Genomic DNA, 16584 nt, shown 5'->3' on the forward strand with positions numbered 1-16584 from the left:
TTAGATGTTCTGGAAATCTCACCTTTAGAGTGTCCATACACATATTTTTGTTTCTTATATGGGGCTGCTAATTGACACATTTTGAAACTATATATTTTAAAACATCCCAGTCATGATACAACTCTTCAATGCCATCTTTAAAAATAAATGTCTACTCTATGCTGGGCAGACATCAAATGATTTCCATTTCACTTCCAAATTTGGTTGATAGCGTCTTGTCACACAATGCATCTCTGTGTCTCCAGAAGACTGAAAAAAGTTTTGTAAATACAAGGTTCAGATGTGAGCCATATATAAAAACTGTAACAAACAAACTCTGTGGAGCAATAGCCATTCAGACCCTGCATGGCATGGCGAGGACAGCAGACAAAACAGGCTTTTAATTTGGCCTTATGAAGGTGTCTATGGCAACAGAATCACTAAGCAACTTTTATGTTTTTTGTAGTTGACACAGAATACCCACCCTTCCATTGGCTGACAAATCTTCCTCCCACGAATATATTATTTAGAAAGATCAGAAATTATTATGTAATCCAGTGTAATTAATATAACTTATATAACTCTTATAAAAGCTGTATTAATAGCTTGTATCCGAATGTGTCATGCATTATTTGATTTGATAACCTTTGCTTAGGATTCATGGTTTGTTATTTCGTCTGCTTAATGGAAACGGTGAAGTTCAATAGTGCCATGTCATCACGATGTAGGATGTTTCATGTATTTACAAATTTGTCTTCCAAAAACTTCCAACTTCTATTTTCCAGGAGCATTGCTTTTTAATGTTTTGGCACTCTAATGGGTGTCTGTAATAATTATTTCTCGGGCATGTTCTAAAAATACAATTATATTGTATATATATAATTCTCTCTGTGTGAGCGATATAAGTTCTATTAACAAAAGCAGTGAAATGTCTGAGTCCGCTTTCCAGGTCTTTGATGTGTCCTAATCTGCTGATGTCAACCTTACATGACAGGTCACTGCTGTCAACAACCTGATGTGCAGAAAGAATACATTTCCAGGCTTTCCAGATTTTCAAGGCAACCCCCTAAAACAGTGTTTCTCAACCTTGGCCACTTGAAGATGTCCGGACTTCAACTCCCAGAATTCCCCAGCCAGCTGACTGGGGAATTCTGGGAGTTGAAGTCCGGACATCTTCAAGTGGCCAAGGTTGAGAAACACTGCTCTACAATATTGCATGAATCCTGTTGGCTAGAGTCATTACAATAAAATAGCAGAATAAGGAAACTGGTAAAGGTCCAATAAAATGAGAAATAGTAATGTATTTTCATTCCATTTCTGTCCACACTTTCTCCATGTAAATACAGCTGGTGGCTACATCATTTGGCTCCTACCACATCTTGTGCTAATACCATGGATTTCTCATCTTGTGTCATACATAGAACTTTTGTTTGTATATTCTTCATTTCTAAATTCTATATAAGAAATGAGGGATCACATAGCAGCGGTGAATTATTATTTGAAATGCACACCACTGACTTGACCGGGAGAACTTTCCTAAGATGATGAAAATACTGTATACATTTTCCCCAATTTATCACTCTTCTTGACATTTACTAATGCTTCATATTACTGCTGTGCTGAAAAAACAAATTTTTCTTCCTTGAAAGTTTTCATTCAATTTAATCCCAAATTTCATTTCCGTTTTTTTTCAAAGTAGAAAGAGATTAACCACCACCAAAACAACAAACCTAAATAAAATGGTCACTGGCGGCGTGTAATGTCTTTGTATTTATTTATTTATTTATTTATTTATCAAATGGCCACAGTCAATGTCTGAGTATCCTGTATTTCTCTATACATCTCCCATCAATTTCAGTGGGTCCTGGTTGAACAAAGATAAAATCTGGATGTCACAACCATGGATCTGAAATACTTTCCTTCTGATCTCTGTCGTCCGACAACAGCAGTGTCCATATTCCATGGTTTTATTTCATGATTTGGGGAGAAGGGCAGGTGTTGAATTCTAGGAAGATTTGGGTGACACCAGCTTTTCTTCCTCAACATTCTGCTTCATTTACCTCTTCACGGAGCTAATAAGTGATGTTTTTGCTCACTATAATCCTTGCACAATTCCTTTCAAGAAGATATGGATGAAGTATGCCACTATTAAGAGGAATTCTTCTCTGTCCCCTCAAACTCTTCTTATGGAAATGCGATGGTGGAAAAGTGCAAAATAAATAGCGTGAAAACTATTCCAGCTTCTTTTTCAATATTTTATTCATCCATCTGGAAACATTTTGGACAGGTAGTCATCGATTTACAATGGTTCATTCTAGTGACTGTTCAACAGCACTAAAAAAGTGACTTATGACCATTTTTCACACTTACAACCATTGCAGCATCTTTATGGTCACATGATCAAAAGTCAGATGACAAAATCAATGGGGAAGCCAGATTAACTTAACAACTGTGTTACTAACTTAACATATGAAACAGAGGTGGTATTTAGCAGGTTCTCACCAGTTCTGGAGAACTGGTAGCAGAAATTTTGAGTAGTTCAGAGAACCGGTAAATATCACCTCTAACTGGCCCCGCCCCCATCTATTCTCTGCCTCCCGAGTCCCAGCTGATTGGGAAGAAATGGGGAATTTGGCAGTAACCTTCCTGGAGTGGGGAGGGAATAGAGATTTTACAGTATCCTTCCCCTGCCATGCCCACCAAGCCACACCCACAGAACTGGTAGTAAAACTTTTTGAATACCACCACTGATATGCAATGATTCACTTAACAACTGTGGCAAGAAAAGTTGCAAAATGGGACAAAGTCACTTAACAAATGTTTCACTCAGATAAATTTTGGGCTCAATTGTGGTCGCAACCCCAGGACTACCTGTACCTTCCAATCAAGATTCTTAACTTTAGCTAAGAATTATGCATATTAAGTATCTCCTTCCACTTCAGATTCCACGTGGCACAGAAACATAATGGAACACTCCCAAGACCAAAGGACGTTTGACTGTTCACTGTGACTTCTAAGCATAGTCCTCAGCTTACCAAATGTAAATCAAAACTAATGGCTGGGGGACTGTTTATACAGAGATACATAATCTGCAATTCTGAATAAAAAAATGAAGTGCTTTATACCGAAATCTGTATTCACATCGAACAATGTGATTGGAAGAATCTGACTTCTACAGATAAAAGCTGTTAATATTTCTGAAACATTTATGCGTTTCATAAATATTCAGAGCTATTTTTCACAGTTGATAAGTATTTCTTGAACTGACTTGGCAAGCATAATTTGCATGCATTTTAGGAAGTAGCTGGAACTGATAACTGGATTGCTCAAGAACTTCTAGAAATATGAAATATGATCCTTAAAAATCCCTCTGTGCTGATTGCCCCAGGAATGACATCCTTGGAGGACAAGGAGATTACAGTCTTCAGACTATAATGAGAATGGCTTATGTTTGCTATTCCTCATGCATGCTGCAAACCTGTCATGAAAATAGATTGCCCTGGTTTGGTACTATTTTCTGTTCTTGTCATGATAATAAGACATCAGAAGTTTAATGTTCAATATAGGCCATGAAATACAATAGTATATAAAGATGTGTGGATATTAAAATGCTTGCAACAGCAACCTCTAGCCTTTATACCAAGGTACCAGAAGTCAGATTGTAAAATGCTCACCAGGATTCCAGCTTATTACCTTTCTCTTGATGAGATTTATTTGTAATTTAAAGGAGATGTGCATGCAAGGTAAGGTGAAAGAAACTTTTACATTTGCTGGATTGCTTCTTTATCCCTTCCACAGAAGCAGAGTTCCCCTGACTTGAAAGAAAGGGACAAATTGTCCTGAGGGAGAAAACTCCATCCATTCAATGGAACATCTGTAGATCTTTTTATAACTGCTTTCATAATATTTCCCAGGTGAACAGTGCACTATTTCTTCCAAAGGCCCATTTTAATGCTTTAGGAGAAAATGCTTGCATTTTTATTGTTGGAATGAATCTTTTGGATATGATTGCTAACCCTTGACCACCTTGGATTCCATTTTAAAACAAACAGGTTCTGTTTTATGAAACTGTTACACATTGTTCTATTAATTTCAGCTTTGTAAGGGCCAGAAAAACCAGAAAAACAGTCCTGAGATTGTTCTGATTTATATTCTCTAATTTGAATTTATTCCTTGTTGGTTTCTAGATTTTATCCTGGCAATTAACTATTTTATTTGAACCTGTCCACAAATGCTCTCTTAAAATGATTGATTGAATGAATATAAACACAATGTATCTCATATCTTCTGAAAAAAAGTTGTGCTTTCTGGGATAAGAACACAACAGTTGAGATCATTTATATACTTTATGCTGTTTGTTGTTGTACATGTGATACACCAAGAATCACTTGTTGAAATGGGCAGCTATAGGAATGAAAAAAATAAATGAATAGATAAATAAATCTAATATGCTGCAAAATTCTGCTTCCACTTAATGATTTTAAAGGAGATTTCCACTTCTGCTTCCACTTTAAGATTTTGTTTAATAAAGAAATCTGGATAAAAGTGATCATTTATAGAATTGTAATCTACAATTAGCAAGAATTGACTTGGGGGTTGGCAGTTCCATCAACTCCCTGTTCCATGGATAAAATAATTTATATGAATAATTTCTTCCAATAAAGGTTAGCGACGAATTATAGATTCATAAATTCCTTTATTCCCTCTGCTTCTGTCAGGCTTTACCTCCTTGTGTGAAAGCTTTAAATCCAGCCTTGATCAGAAGGAAGCAATTTCTTTTGGTGATGCCCAGCTTTTGCTTTCTATTGTGGGAATCAACACTACTTGATTTTTGGGAAGATTAAATATGGAGAAAGGTTGCATAAGGATACAAGTTAGGAATCACTGGTTCATTCAATTCTTAGATTCAGATCAGTTTCAAAAGCATGTCCTGATTCACAGTTGTTCCTCCTCTTCTGTGTGTCAATCCAGTGCCTTGATGTGTGCATGCTTGAAACATCAACAAAGGTCAGTGAGCCTTTAAGGCCTCAGCGACTACAATCTAAAACCAAGCAAACACACAAACATCATCATGAAAACCTTATGCCAGTTCACAAAAATGAAATGGACTATTCTCATTTGAAATCAATACAAGACCACTGACATCTCTGAGATATTGTAACCTTGTGAAGTTTGACATTCATTCCTTCAACACTAACGCACTGAATGCTGATCCCATCCCATTTTTTGCTGGAAAAGATTAAAAAAAAAAAAAAGCTTCACCAGCACAAAAGCTTATCTACAGAAATTCTCCGTGTGCATTTCAGGCAAACAGAGAGCCCACAGGGTTCTTCCTACTACTGTGGTAAGACAAGGCTGCACATACACTGCTGTGTGTGTTTAGAGTTCTCGCTTCATTTTCCACTTGAGGATAGGACTGGTAAGTGTGGTCCTGCTCCCCTACTACCCTCTGTGTACTCAGTCAGTAAACATATTTTCAATTGCGATGCTGTATTCTTTCTCAGAACACTTGTTCAAACCTAGTAAAACCTATAATACTGACTCCCACCAGGGATAAACTCCCAAATTATAGGTGTTGAAACTGCTGAAGTTATAAAAGGGAATACAATCCACTCTCAAAGTCCTGTACTCGGGTTATCTGTGGTGGAAGTCATAACTAAACAACAGCCAGGGGTGAAATCTACTTCCCTTCATTACCGGTTTGCAAATGTGAACTTTTTTTTTTTTTTTTTACTACCGGTTCAAGCTCATTCGTTCGAAATGGTAGCATTTAACCCCTGACAACAGCCAAAAAGAATCAGCCAAGTAATTTGTACATGCTCAAAGGAATCTTTTTTATCTATCCTGTACATGTTCCATAGATGCTGGTGGTACCAGAAAACAGGGCCCATTTTAAGTCCTGTCCCAAGCTGAATTTTGGATTTACAGTTGTTTCTACTCACATTTATTCTCACAGCATTGGCATTTTTATAATATAAGTTTCATTACTTCAGGCTCCTCAGAGACAGCTGCCTTCATTTTTAACTCCCTTTATTCTGTTTGGAATACGTCTGTATTTGATTTTGGTTCTCTGTGCTTGGCAGGTCAAATGTCACCTTTATTCTTTCCCCAAAGAGATGTGCTGGTCATTTCAGGACTCACCGAAGGACCATCTGTCAAATGAATCATAATCTCAAGCTTAACCCTCATCAACAATTCATACAACAGGTGACATGACTTGTATGAGTTTTGTCAACTTTAGTTCCTTCCTTGGTAACCTTTAATCTGTATAGCTGCCCCCTTTTCCCCATTCACCCTTGCCCCAGTCTCCTTTCAAACCCCATGCCTGTTTAACCGTTCCATGCATCTGATGAAATGAGCTGCAGTTCACAAAGTTTTGCCTTTAAAAAAAAAATGCCAATTAGAAGATGCTGTCTACCAGACTCCTATTGATGTTGAATAAAAATATGGAAGTTGCAGGATCCAATATGGAACAGAGTTTTAGTCTTCCAAGCTTTTACACTCATGCTGGAGCCATCTTCAGGCAACTTCTCTCTAGCAGAATGTGTCACATTCTGTTGTGGCCGGCCAGGCTTGGACAATTACAAGGTTGGGAAAGAACTTGGGCCAGTTCTGGGGCCTGGGGAAGGTTCTGATGGATGCTCAGTGTTGGACACAGAGATAGAGCCAGGGCCATACGACATTTCCCAACCACCAGAGAGGCAACTGCCTTTGGAGGCTGCTATGAGTGAGGAGGAAGAACAGCTGGGGCGTGTTCCAGATGCACGTATGTGTAAAGCTGTTAGGAGAGGAGAACAACTGAGGACAAGGAGTCAACTCTGGAAGCAAGGCACATGTGGACGCTGAATGGTCCCTCCCCGACTAGGGAATAAATAGGAGGAAAAGGGAGTGGTTGTCGTAGGAGATAACAGTTCATATTTCTGAAGATTTTGCTCATTGTGTTCCATGCCTTCAGAGACTGCTTGCCAGAACTTAATTTATAGCCATTATTGCAAGGAACTGATAAGTTCTGTTACTGCAGTTAACTCTTTGAAGGACTATTGCCTGGGCTTTTCTGTGTGTGAATGCCATTAATTCACAAGACGTAAATAAAGAGGGGGTTTTCATGACAAGGAGTCTGTTTCTTGTTTCTCCTAAGGATGGGTCAGAACGCATTCAGCTAGAGAGAAGTTCCCTGAGAATGACTCCAGCACAAGTGTGCAAGCTTTGAAGACTAAACCTTTGGTCCTGGTGATTGACCCAGATTGGATCTTGCAACATTATCATGGAACATGTACATTTGCCTTCATTAGTGTGGAAGTTATCTGCCATTGTCTTCTCCAGGGCTTTTTTCCCCTCTCAGTTTTTCAATCTAAATTGCAGTCTTGAGATTTTTTAATAGTATACCATTCACACTCTATCCTGGACTGGCTTTGCTTTACTTTCCTTGTTTCCTACAACCCAGAACCCCGATGTAGTAAATAAAGAGGAAGGTCCATCATTAGAATACTACTATTGAAAATATTTTTTTGTAGTTACGAACCACTTCATCTCTAAAAATGATCGAACATTGAGAAAGATTTCTGAAAAGCCTATTAATTGGTGCATCAATCTCAAAAGGAATAGTAGATTTTGATATGAGCCAATATTTATTTTCTGATATTGCCCGTATATATTATTTATTCATTTGTCAAACGTGTATAGAACTCATTTCACAAACAAGTACTTCAAATTCTAGTGATTTGCTTTCTTTGCAGTAGGGCAAAATGCTCTACAAAAAGTTACCAGGGTAACAGTAGAAAACAATGCTGCTATTATTTTATTTAATATCAGTGACATTTTCTAATGTGCTATTATTTATTCAAAACACAATTTTCTATTCCAGATTACAATGATGTTAATCAGCATCCTCTAGAATTTTTCCTCTTTTGCCCCACAGGTGCAAGAACTGAAAGCTTATATCGCCATCTTGTGTTAGTTGGAAAAAATAGCCATCACCTATGTTCACCTTTATGAAGACTGGTGGTTATGTGTAAGATTGAGGACCTCATGCTCTCCAGATGCATTGGGCAAAACAATCATATCCAACCATTAATGGGGAATGATGACAGTTGCAGTCCAATATATCTAGAAGATACCCGGTTGAAGACAGCTATTTTAACTCTTAACATATGTCATTATTGATTGTCTGTTCCCTCTGTTCGAAGGATGATTGTCATGGATCCATAGCATGGATGTGCAGCAGATTGAGCTAACAGAACTTCAAATGGCACATTGTACCATTCTGGACTGGACATTAATCTTGATTCCAGGGCTCACTTTTTTCCTAGCTCACTTAAGGAGCACGTAGACTAAATTGTGTTTTACAACAGGGATCCCCAACTGGTATTGGGCCATGGCCTGTGAAGAACTGAACCACACAGCTGAAGGTGAGCAGTGGGTGAGTGAACAAAACTTAAGTCCCCTCCCACCCGGTCCATGGAAAAATTGCGTCCCACAAAACCGGTCCTTGGTGCCAAAATGGTTGGGGATTGCTGTTTCACAGAGGTATATATCTTCCCCCAACTTGGGAATCATCAGATTTATTGGGATAACCATTCTCTGATATGCCAGACAGCATAACCATTAGGGATGCTAGCTGTGAATTCTGGAGTTGTAGTCCCCACATGTAACAAATATGGAGTACTTGGTGAGACTGAATGAGTACATAAGAAGAGAGGTTTCGTGGTTTGGTACTTTTCTATTTTTTTCATCTGGTAGAACTTTCAATAAAGAACACTTCCCAGTTGCTGTTTGGAGGAGAAAAGTATCACCATTGATCACAAGTCAAGTCAGCCTCGCACATTTCCCATTTCCAAGCAGCACTCCTTACTAAGCCTGTCCAGTTCTCATTAGGTACTATTGGCATCCCAGGAATATAGTTAGATTTAAAAAAAAAACCACTTCTGCAAAGCCTAAAAATGTTTACTTCCAAAGTAAGTGAATGAGTGTAAGTTTTTTTTTTTTTTTAGGTCTCTTAAAGTATAGAGCTGCAATGGCAAACCTATGGCATGCATGCCGGAAGTGGCACAAAGAGCAATCTCTCTGAGCATGCCAGCCATTGCCCTTTGCTCTCCCGGGTTCCGACATGCACCTGTGTGACGGCCAGCTGGTCTTCACGCATGCATGCATACCATAAACCGGAAGATTAGGTGACTGGCACACATGCGCATGCCAGAAACCGGAAGCACAGGGAACTGCTCTTCCTGTTTCTGATGATCTCCTGCGCACTCGTGTGCACACTCCCCTTTGGCACTCGGTCCCGAAAAGGTTTGCCAACACTGGTATTTACCTCTGAATGTAGCAAATAGAAGAATACATTTTCACTCACTGTACAATTGAGCCAACACTCAACTTGTGGCAAAATGGGTGCAAATAAAACAAACAAACAAACTTTTATATGAAGCTTTGCTGACAATTAAAAGCTTGTGTGATGTCTTTCTTGAGTAGAGTCTTGGAGTAAGACTTAAATCTGCTTATCTATAAAGAACAGATGTTGATCTGGGATCAATTCACTACTTATAACATAATCCAACCCACAATATTGCTTGGGTGTGTGTGTTTATTAATACCCAACCATTTGCATGATATTGATTTATCTCAGCCCTAGGAAGGAGGCAATGACAAACCACTCCTGAAAAACTTTGTCAAGAAAATTGTAGGGACTTATTCGGGCAATTGCCATGAGTAAATAAACAAATGAAACCAAGTATGCATTTAGCTTTAGTTTATCCGACTGACTGTATGTTCTGCAGAATCACCATTAATGAAGGGTGCCAAATAAAACATAATATTTTAACAATTGATTGAAATATAATTGTGTTCCTCATGTTATAATCATGAATCTTAAAAACCAGTCCATTTTTGGCAATTTTCCAAAGTATATCCAGATATGAATTTTGGAAGATTAATTCCAAAGACATTTAATATTTTCAGCTGAACTTTATTGTAAATATCACTGAAATAACTGGCTCTTGTTTTTATAGTACTACTTTAATTTAATTAACGACATCTCATAGAATCATCTAAGAAGCTATTTTCCCCTGGAACTGTCAATGATTACCAATCACTTCCTTCAGGTGAGAAAATAGTTGTATTTATCCTGTTTTCCAAAGGCAATAGATACGAAATATCAAATTTGGCGGGTTTAGGTAAGATGGACAGTAAAGGACACTACTGACAAACTTGACAACTTTAAGATAGATAGACTTAAACTCCCAAAATCCCCCAGCCAGCATAGTTGGCTGGAGAATTCTGAGAACTGAAGTCTACCTCTCTTAGCCTGACTGAAAAACTCTAGACCCATTCATATGTCTTTATTGGTTTTGCAAATGTAATTCTCATTTAATTTCTCTATATGGATCTTTAATCTGAGCTATTTTGTCCACATTCATTTATTACTCATTCATTTTTGATACTTCCTCTTTTTTATTTAGCACACAAACTTCTTAAATACCCCTTACCACCACACTTTTAATGCTTATTTTTATATTTCTCCTAAACTGCACCCTAGTGCTAGGTGCCCATCAGCCGGGGGAGGGGGGAGAGACAAAGAGAAATTGAGGAGGACAAATAAAGGATTTCTCCGGGGCAGGCAGAGAATATCTGCAGCAGTTGCCTCAAGTAAGTGACTCCTGCAATTATTACAAATTTTTTTGAAGGCCTGCTCACATTGTGTCCCCTTGCTTAAAAACCATTCTGTTTAAAACCACACCGATGAGAGTTGCAGTGTGATACAACTAAAGGTGGGAGAAGGTTGTGGTATGTTTTCTATATACTGTGATATATGCCCAATTCTGCCTCCTTATAAACCCTAAATCAGATAATGTGAATGACTGTATTTTTGTATGCAGACAATCTGTGCTGTTGAGTGCAATCCCAAATAATTTGCAGTGAATATTAAATAGACTGCATAACACCGTAAGACTTGAGGGCTTTTGTCTGTCTCTAAGTCAGCCTGTAGTTTTCCTAGCAAGCTTTTCAAAAGTGGTCCCTAGGACTGAAACACGGTGGGTTGCTGCTGGCGTTACTGCTGATTCGCTGCACATGCGTACCAGATGCGAGCTGCGCATGCGCAGAACATGAAAAAAATTACTAAAAAAACATGCCGGCAACAACGGCGACCGGGGTATCTGTTCGGGAGCATGGCCAGCCTGGGTCGCTGCCGGTTCTGCGACCAAGGGCAAAATAATACTATCGGTTCACCTAAACCAGTGTGAACCGGTAGCAATCCACCTCTGGACTGAGACTTTGTACCTAAAGTGGGACTAGAACTCACAGCATCCACGTTGAAACTTTTGCTACTACCCCTCACTGGCTTTCAATAATGATGATGGATCTGAAAATGAATGTATATGTTTAAGATGGTTTACTTTTGACAGGGAAAATGGAGTACAACTGCAAGTTATACATAAACAGTGAAAAACTACGGCAAATGTATGAATCTGTGTACCTCAACAGAATATTTGCACTAGTGTGCAATTCCAATTTTTCTCCCTAATAATATCTAGGGAGCCCACAAGCCCATTTGGAAATAAAAGATGACGCTTCAATGCTTTGCTTTGAAGCTTTTCATTTATTTTTAATTACAACTGTATTTGGCAAAAAGGTAAGGCAGGGAATTTTGCATACACTTAAATTAAAATCTCGCATTGAAAGCCAAGTACTTTTGGTTACAATTTAACATTTTATAATGCAGGGAATTGTATATTCAATGAGAAACAACACAAGGTGAAAGTTCAGACAAATATGAAGTGCACTTTTTTTTGAACAAATACTTTGAATGCAATCTAGATTATTTCTTTTCGTAATAGTGTCTTCTCTATGATTTCTCAAATATAAGCCAAGAAATAAAAATCCCATGCATATTGAGGGTCTGTGGTCTCTTCAATAAATATATACATATATATATATATATAACTTTATTATATTAATGGATATATTCCATCAGGTTTCACCATTTCACACTCCGGTTTTACCCATTTTCTGAAATATTACGACAGTCCCTCTCCAGGATGGGCTAAGCCTTCTCCAACCATCGGTTTACTTTAAAGAAAGCTGGCCTGTAGTTTGCAAGCGTATCCACTAGATGGCAGGACTAGGTCTCCGAATATCTTTGACGGCTGAGTCTCAACGGCGCTGGAGTGGGACGCATCGCCTGCCCTCCGGTCACACTTGAACTTACTGCTTTGAGGCTGATGAACTGCCTCTCTCGACGGTTTCAGTTCCGCAGTTCACGATTTATAGATTGAGAGGAGCGCTCTCGCTCTTCCAGCCATAGGAAAGCACGCGCGGGGGCTCCTTTCCATTGGAACAGCCCTCTCTTCTCGGGCTCAGATGCGCGGCGTCAAACTTATGCAAATGCAGGCTCAGCTTCCATTTTATCCAGGAAGCCGGTCTTCCTGAACGGAGTGCTTGATATTGGCACCGCGGGCCATCCCTCTGGGCCCCAGCAAATCCCAGGGAGATAAGATGAAGGGCGGGGCGGGGGGGGTTTCCTCATCCCTGTAAGACTTGTGATCTCTAAGCGCCTCGGTTCTAAAGGGAGATGTGCCGTTTTGACGGTCCTCGCGGCGCGAGTAGCAGGGCGTTAATTAGAACAGAGCAGCCCAATTCAATGCCATATACCGAAGCGGGGAAATTGTGGGATGAAATGCCCCTTGACGTTCAAAAGAACAAAGCAAAACATGGACGGCGGGCAGAACAATTTGGCGTCTGTCTATAATGTTCGGATTGACTTCCTCGCCCATCGACCTCAGCTCGGGAGGCGGTGGCAAGGAATTGTGGGAAGTGCAATCTGGAGGGCGCCGAGCTTGAAATATGAACGCTGTAAAGAGCAAGGCGGTCTCCCTGCACCGAGGAAAGGAGCGCTTGAGGGACAGAGCTGGGTTTTCTTCTTGTCCTCGACGAATCCGACGATTCCGAGACGGGAAACTGTCGATCTAAGCCCGCTATCTGCGGGGTCAGAATTTTGTTTTAAGGCGAGCTGTCAACTGGGCTTGCAAGATTTGTTCCCGGGGGGAGGGGGGGGGACTGTGGATTTCAGATCAGCAGAAATGCCTGACTTTCTCCTAATTTGTTAATAAATATCTTAAGACGCAGAGGAACTGTGCCCAGATTTATGTCAGTCTCTTGGGGGGGCGAAGGGGTGGGGGAGCCGCTCCAAGAGCCTTGCTGCAGGTGCCGGATGGTCCAGTTACTTCACGTCCCGGGTTGTTTCCAGCGCCTTCTTCCCCCGCGGCTTCCGAGGAAAAGGCTGGGCCGGCTCCAGGGGCTTCGCCGCTTTCAACTTTCCCGCAGATAGTTGCCAAGGCACCCTCTCGGGTGTTTTGCCTCGGCTTTATTGCACCTGCGATAAGGGCTCATAAAAAGTGGAGGGGGGGCTCTTATCTGCCGCCTAGCAATCCGCCTCTTCTGTACTGGCTGGGCGACGGTTCCCATCGCTTCAGTGGGCGAAAAGGTTACGGTGGTGGGGAAGGAAAGGTTCCTTTCGAAGAAACCAGGAAGAAAAGGTATCTCGAAAAGGCCAAATGACCACTTCACTCCCTGCGTGCAAGCGAGTGGCTGGAGTCCCCAAAAGTCACACCACTGCCCGTTTATTAGAGATGCCACAAGGCTCTCCGTTTGGTTTTTTTTTAGGTGTGTGTGTGTGTGCCCCTTCGACAGATGTAACCAGCCTCTGGCAACTGTCTACTTTCAAATGTAAATCCCTCCCCTCGCAAATGTTTTCTTGCCAGAAAATATGGCCCGGAAGCGCCCCAGCTCTCGGGATAATTTTTGTCCCATGACTCCCCGGCAGTAATTCTGCAGGGCGAGCAACGACACCTCATCTTGGCCCACCTGACTTGGAAATCAAGTCTCGTCCAGAGCAAAGATATGCTTTACCCCCGCGTAGTCCAAAACAGTTCGAGTGAGCATTGAGCCCCCACATCAGCTACCCAGTGTGGCCGCGCCAAGGCGCAAGAAACAGGCGCTTCTCTCTCTCTCTCTCTCTCTCTCTCTCCCTCCCTCCCTCCCTCCCTCCCTCCCTCCCTCCCTCCCTTATGTGTGTGTGTGTGTTCGCTACTCTTTGCTCTTCTTCAATAATGGGACCCCTTGTCCCTTCGAAAAGGAACGACCGCAGGAAACGAGACGCCCTACGAAGCAGTTAGGAAGTCACTCTCAGCGCGCCTTATAAATTAAATAACAGGGGCGATAGTCCAGAGCCACTTTCCGTTCGTGTGAGCTAAAAGAGACCATTTCCCCCCACCTCCCACTGCCAGTACTTTTATTTGATGAGGAGGATTCTTTGAAGACTTTGCCTCGCTCGCGCTAAATACTTGTGCTCCTCCTTCCTTCATCCACGGCTTTAGCTTCCCTCTGCGCTTTCAACCGTTAAAAGAGGGTGACTGTCCCCAGGATTTATGTCAGCCTCTTGCCCAATCCTGGGTGATGGGCTTACAAGCTCCTGCCACGTGAATATCCGGAATGATGACAGGGTGATGTGAACATACTTGGTTAACAGCTGGACTTCGACATCATCGTAATCTTCACCATGTCAGGGTCCAGCTGTTAACCGAGATGATGGTGGTGGGGGCGATGGTCCCGGTTTCTCCTGAATTGCTTGACGATTAAGGTGATTAATTTGGGTAGAATCGGTAATCCTTGCTTAAACTGCCCCTTTACAGATCGGTTATTAAAAGAAGGGTGCTGGAATCGAGTTTTTAGAAAACCCATCGCAATTTCTTGGAATTTGGAAGTCAACTCTTTGGGAATCCGCGAGACTTTCTTCCAAATAAATGGGTTTTGGGAAGAGCTCACAGCCCCTTCCAGTTTCCCCAGTATTTTAGCAAATCTTAGGATGAGACTGAATCAGAGATGTGTAGGTTGTGCATAATATTATTCCGTTGGCCCTCATTTAATTTTATTTCATGATCCATTTGAAATAAAACAACAACAAAAATGATAACGTGTTGATTTCCTTTCCCACGAACTCATGAAACAAAAGAAGACGAGCACGATTCGGAATTTCTTGGCTGACCTAACCAGGCATTCAGTTTTCAAATTACTTTTTTGGTGCTGAAAATCGCAGCCCTTTTCTAATCGGGGAAAGGCGAAGGCTCTGGCTTTGCTTCTGTCATTGGCCTGAGCGCGATCTCCTTAGGCTCCCAAAGGCGCGCGACGCAACGTTCCCGGCAGAGCTCTTGCAGTCCAATCCCATTCGCATGAATTGATGCAACCTCCCACCGTTCAGCTTGCTGAGGTGGAGTTTAATTGCAGGTAAGAGTGGCCCGGATGGCTGCCTTCTGCCGCTTGAGTTCTGCCACCCAGGCGCTCAAGTGCTGCAGGATAAGGCGCTCGCTCGACAAACCACTCCACTCCGAGGCTTTCCAATCTCGTAAAATAGACAGCTTCCCCTCGATATCAGGGGATGGATTATCTCTCCACGTTTAGGATCTTGGTGTCGGTTCCGAATTACTAAAACCGGTCAGGCCTAAGCAACACTATTAAACTGGAAGGGGAGGGGTTTAGAGTCGCCCCCAGTGTTGGGAGACTCCGTATCCTATGTGGCCCTGAGGATTGGCCAGCCTGGCTGGGATTGATGCGAAAGGAATCCGTCACTACCCGGAGGCCTGTAAGGTATTCTCCGAAAGTATCTTAGAAGCGGCACGCGAGGCAGAAACTTCGCAGGGGGAAATGTATCCTTTAAAAAGACACCTTCATGGAATCGCTTCAGAGGCTGAATTTGTTCTCCCAGTTGTTCTTCCATGGCATTTCCATTTCCCCATCTCTTAATTCGCTGCGAGAGATGTAATTCACCGCTCTAAAAGGCGTATTTTAAAATGTAACACACACGCACACACACACACACACACACACACACACAAACACGTTTCCCAACCTGGAGACCTCCAGGCGTTTTGGGCTGCCATTCCTATAATCCACCGGAAATTATAAGATTTCATCCTACTTGTAGCTGGCGAAGTACAGCATATGTATAGCATATCATCTCCCTATCACAGATACCAGCTGAGTGGATCCATTAAGCTAAACCACAGTTCAGTTAATAATGGTTTGTAAAATAAGCAACAATTCCCCAACGGGCTAAGGAATAAATCAGTTTATACGCTATGGTTGAAAACCCCTCGCTACGAAAGCACATTTCGACGCGGTGTGTGAACGCAGCCCCCTTAGCACCGAGGGCAAATCTATGAAATATTTATATGAACAATGATTAGAGGGTGATCGGCAATAGCTAGTGTTTCTGAGCATTCGCAGAGTGCATTTTACCCGACGGCACCCCCATCCTAGGGCCTGAACAAATCGAATGGTCTGTAACTGTATAAGACTTTTAAAAATGAGGTTCTTTTCACAAGAAGGCATCTCAAAAACCTCATGTTTTTCAACAAAGTAAACGCTCGGGCGGTTTGAAGTTTACATTACTCTTCATTGCCCGATTACCCCACAGGGAGAGAGAAGAAAACGTCCCCCGTTTCTAAACCAGGCTTCCTTTCCCGCCTCTTCCTAGGCTGGTTACTCGAAAGTAAAGCTCAGCTAGTTAAGGGGAGCCCAATAATGGTTCAGCCAACCTTTGCCGCCATGAAATTA

The sequence above is a fragment of the Natrix helvetica genome (assembly GCF_964273705.1).
Source record: "Natrix helvetica genome assembly, chromosome: 4".
In the NCBI taxonomy this organism is placed as follows: Eukaryota; Metazoa; Chordata; class Lepidosauria; order Squamata; family Natricidae; genus Natrix; species Natrix helvetica.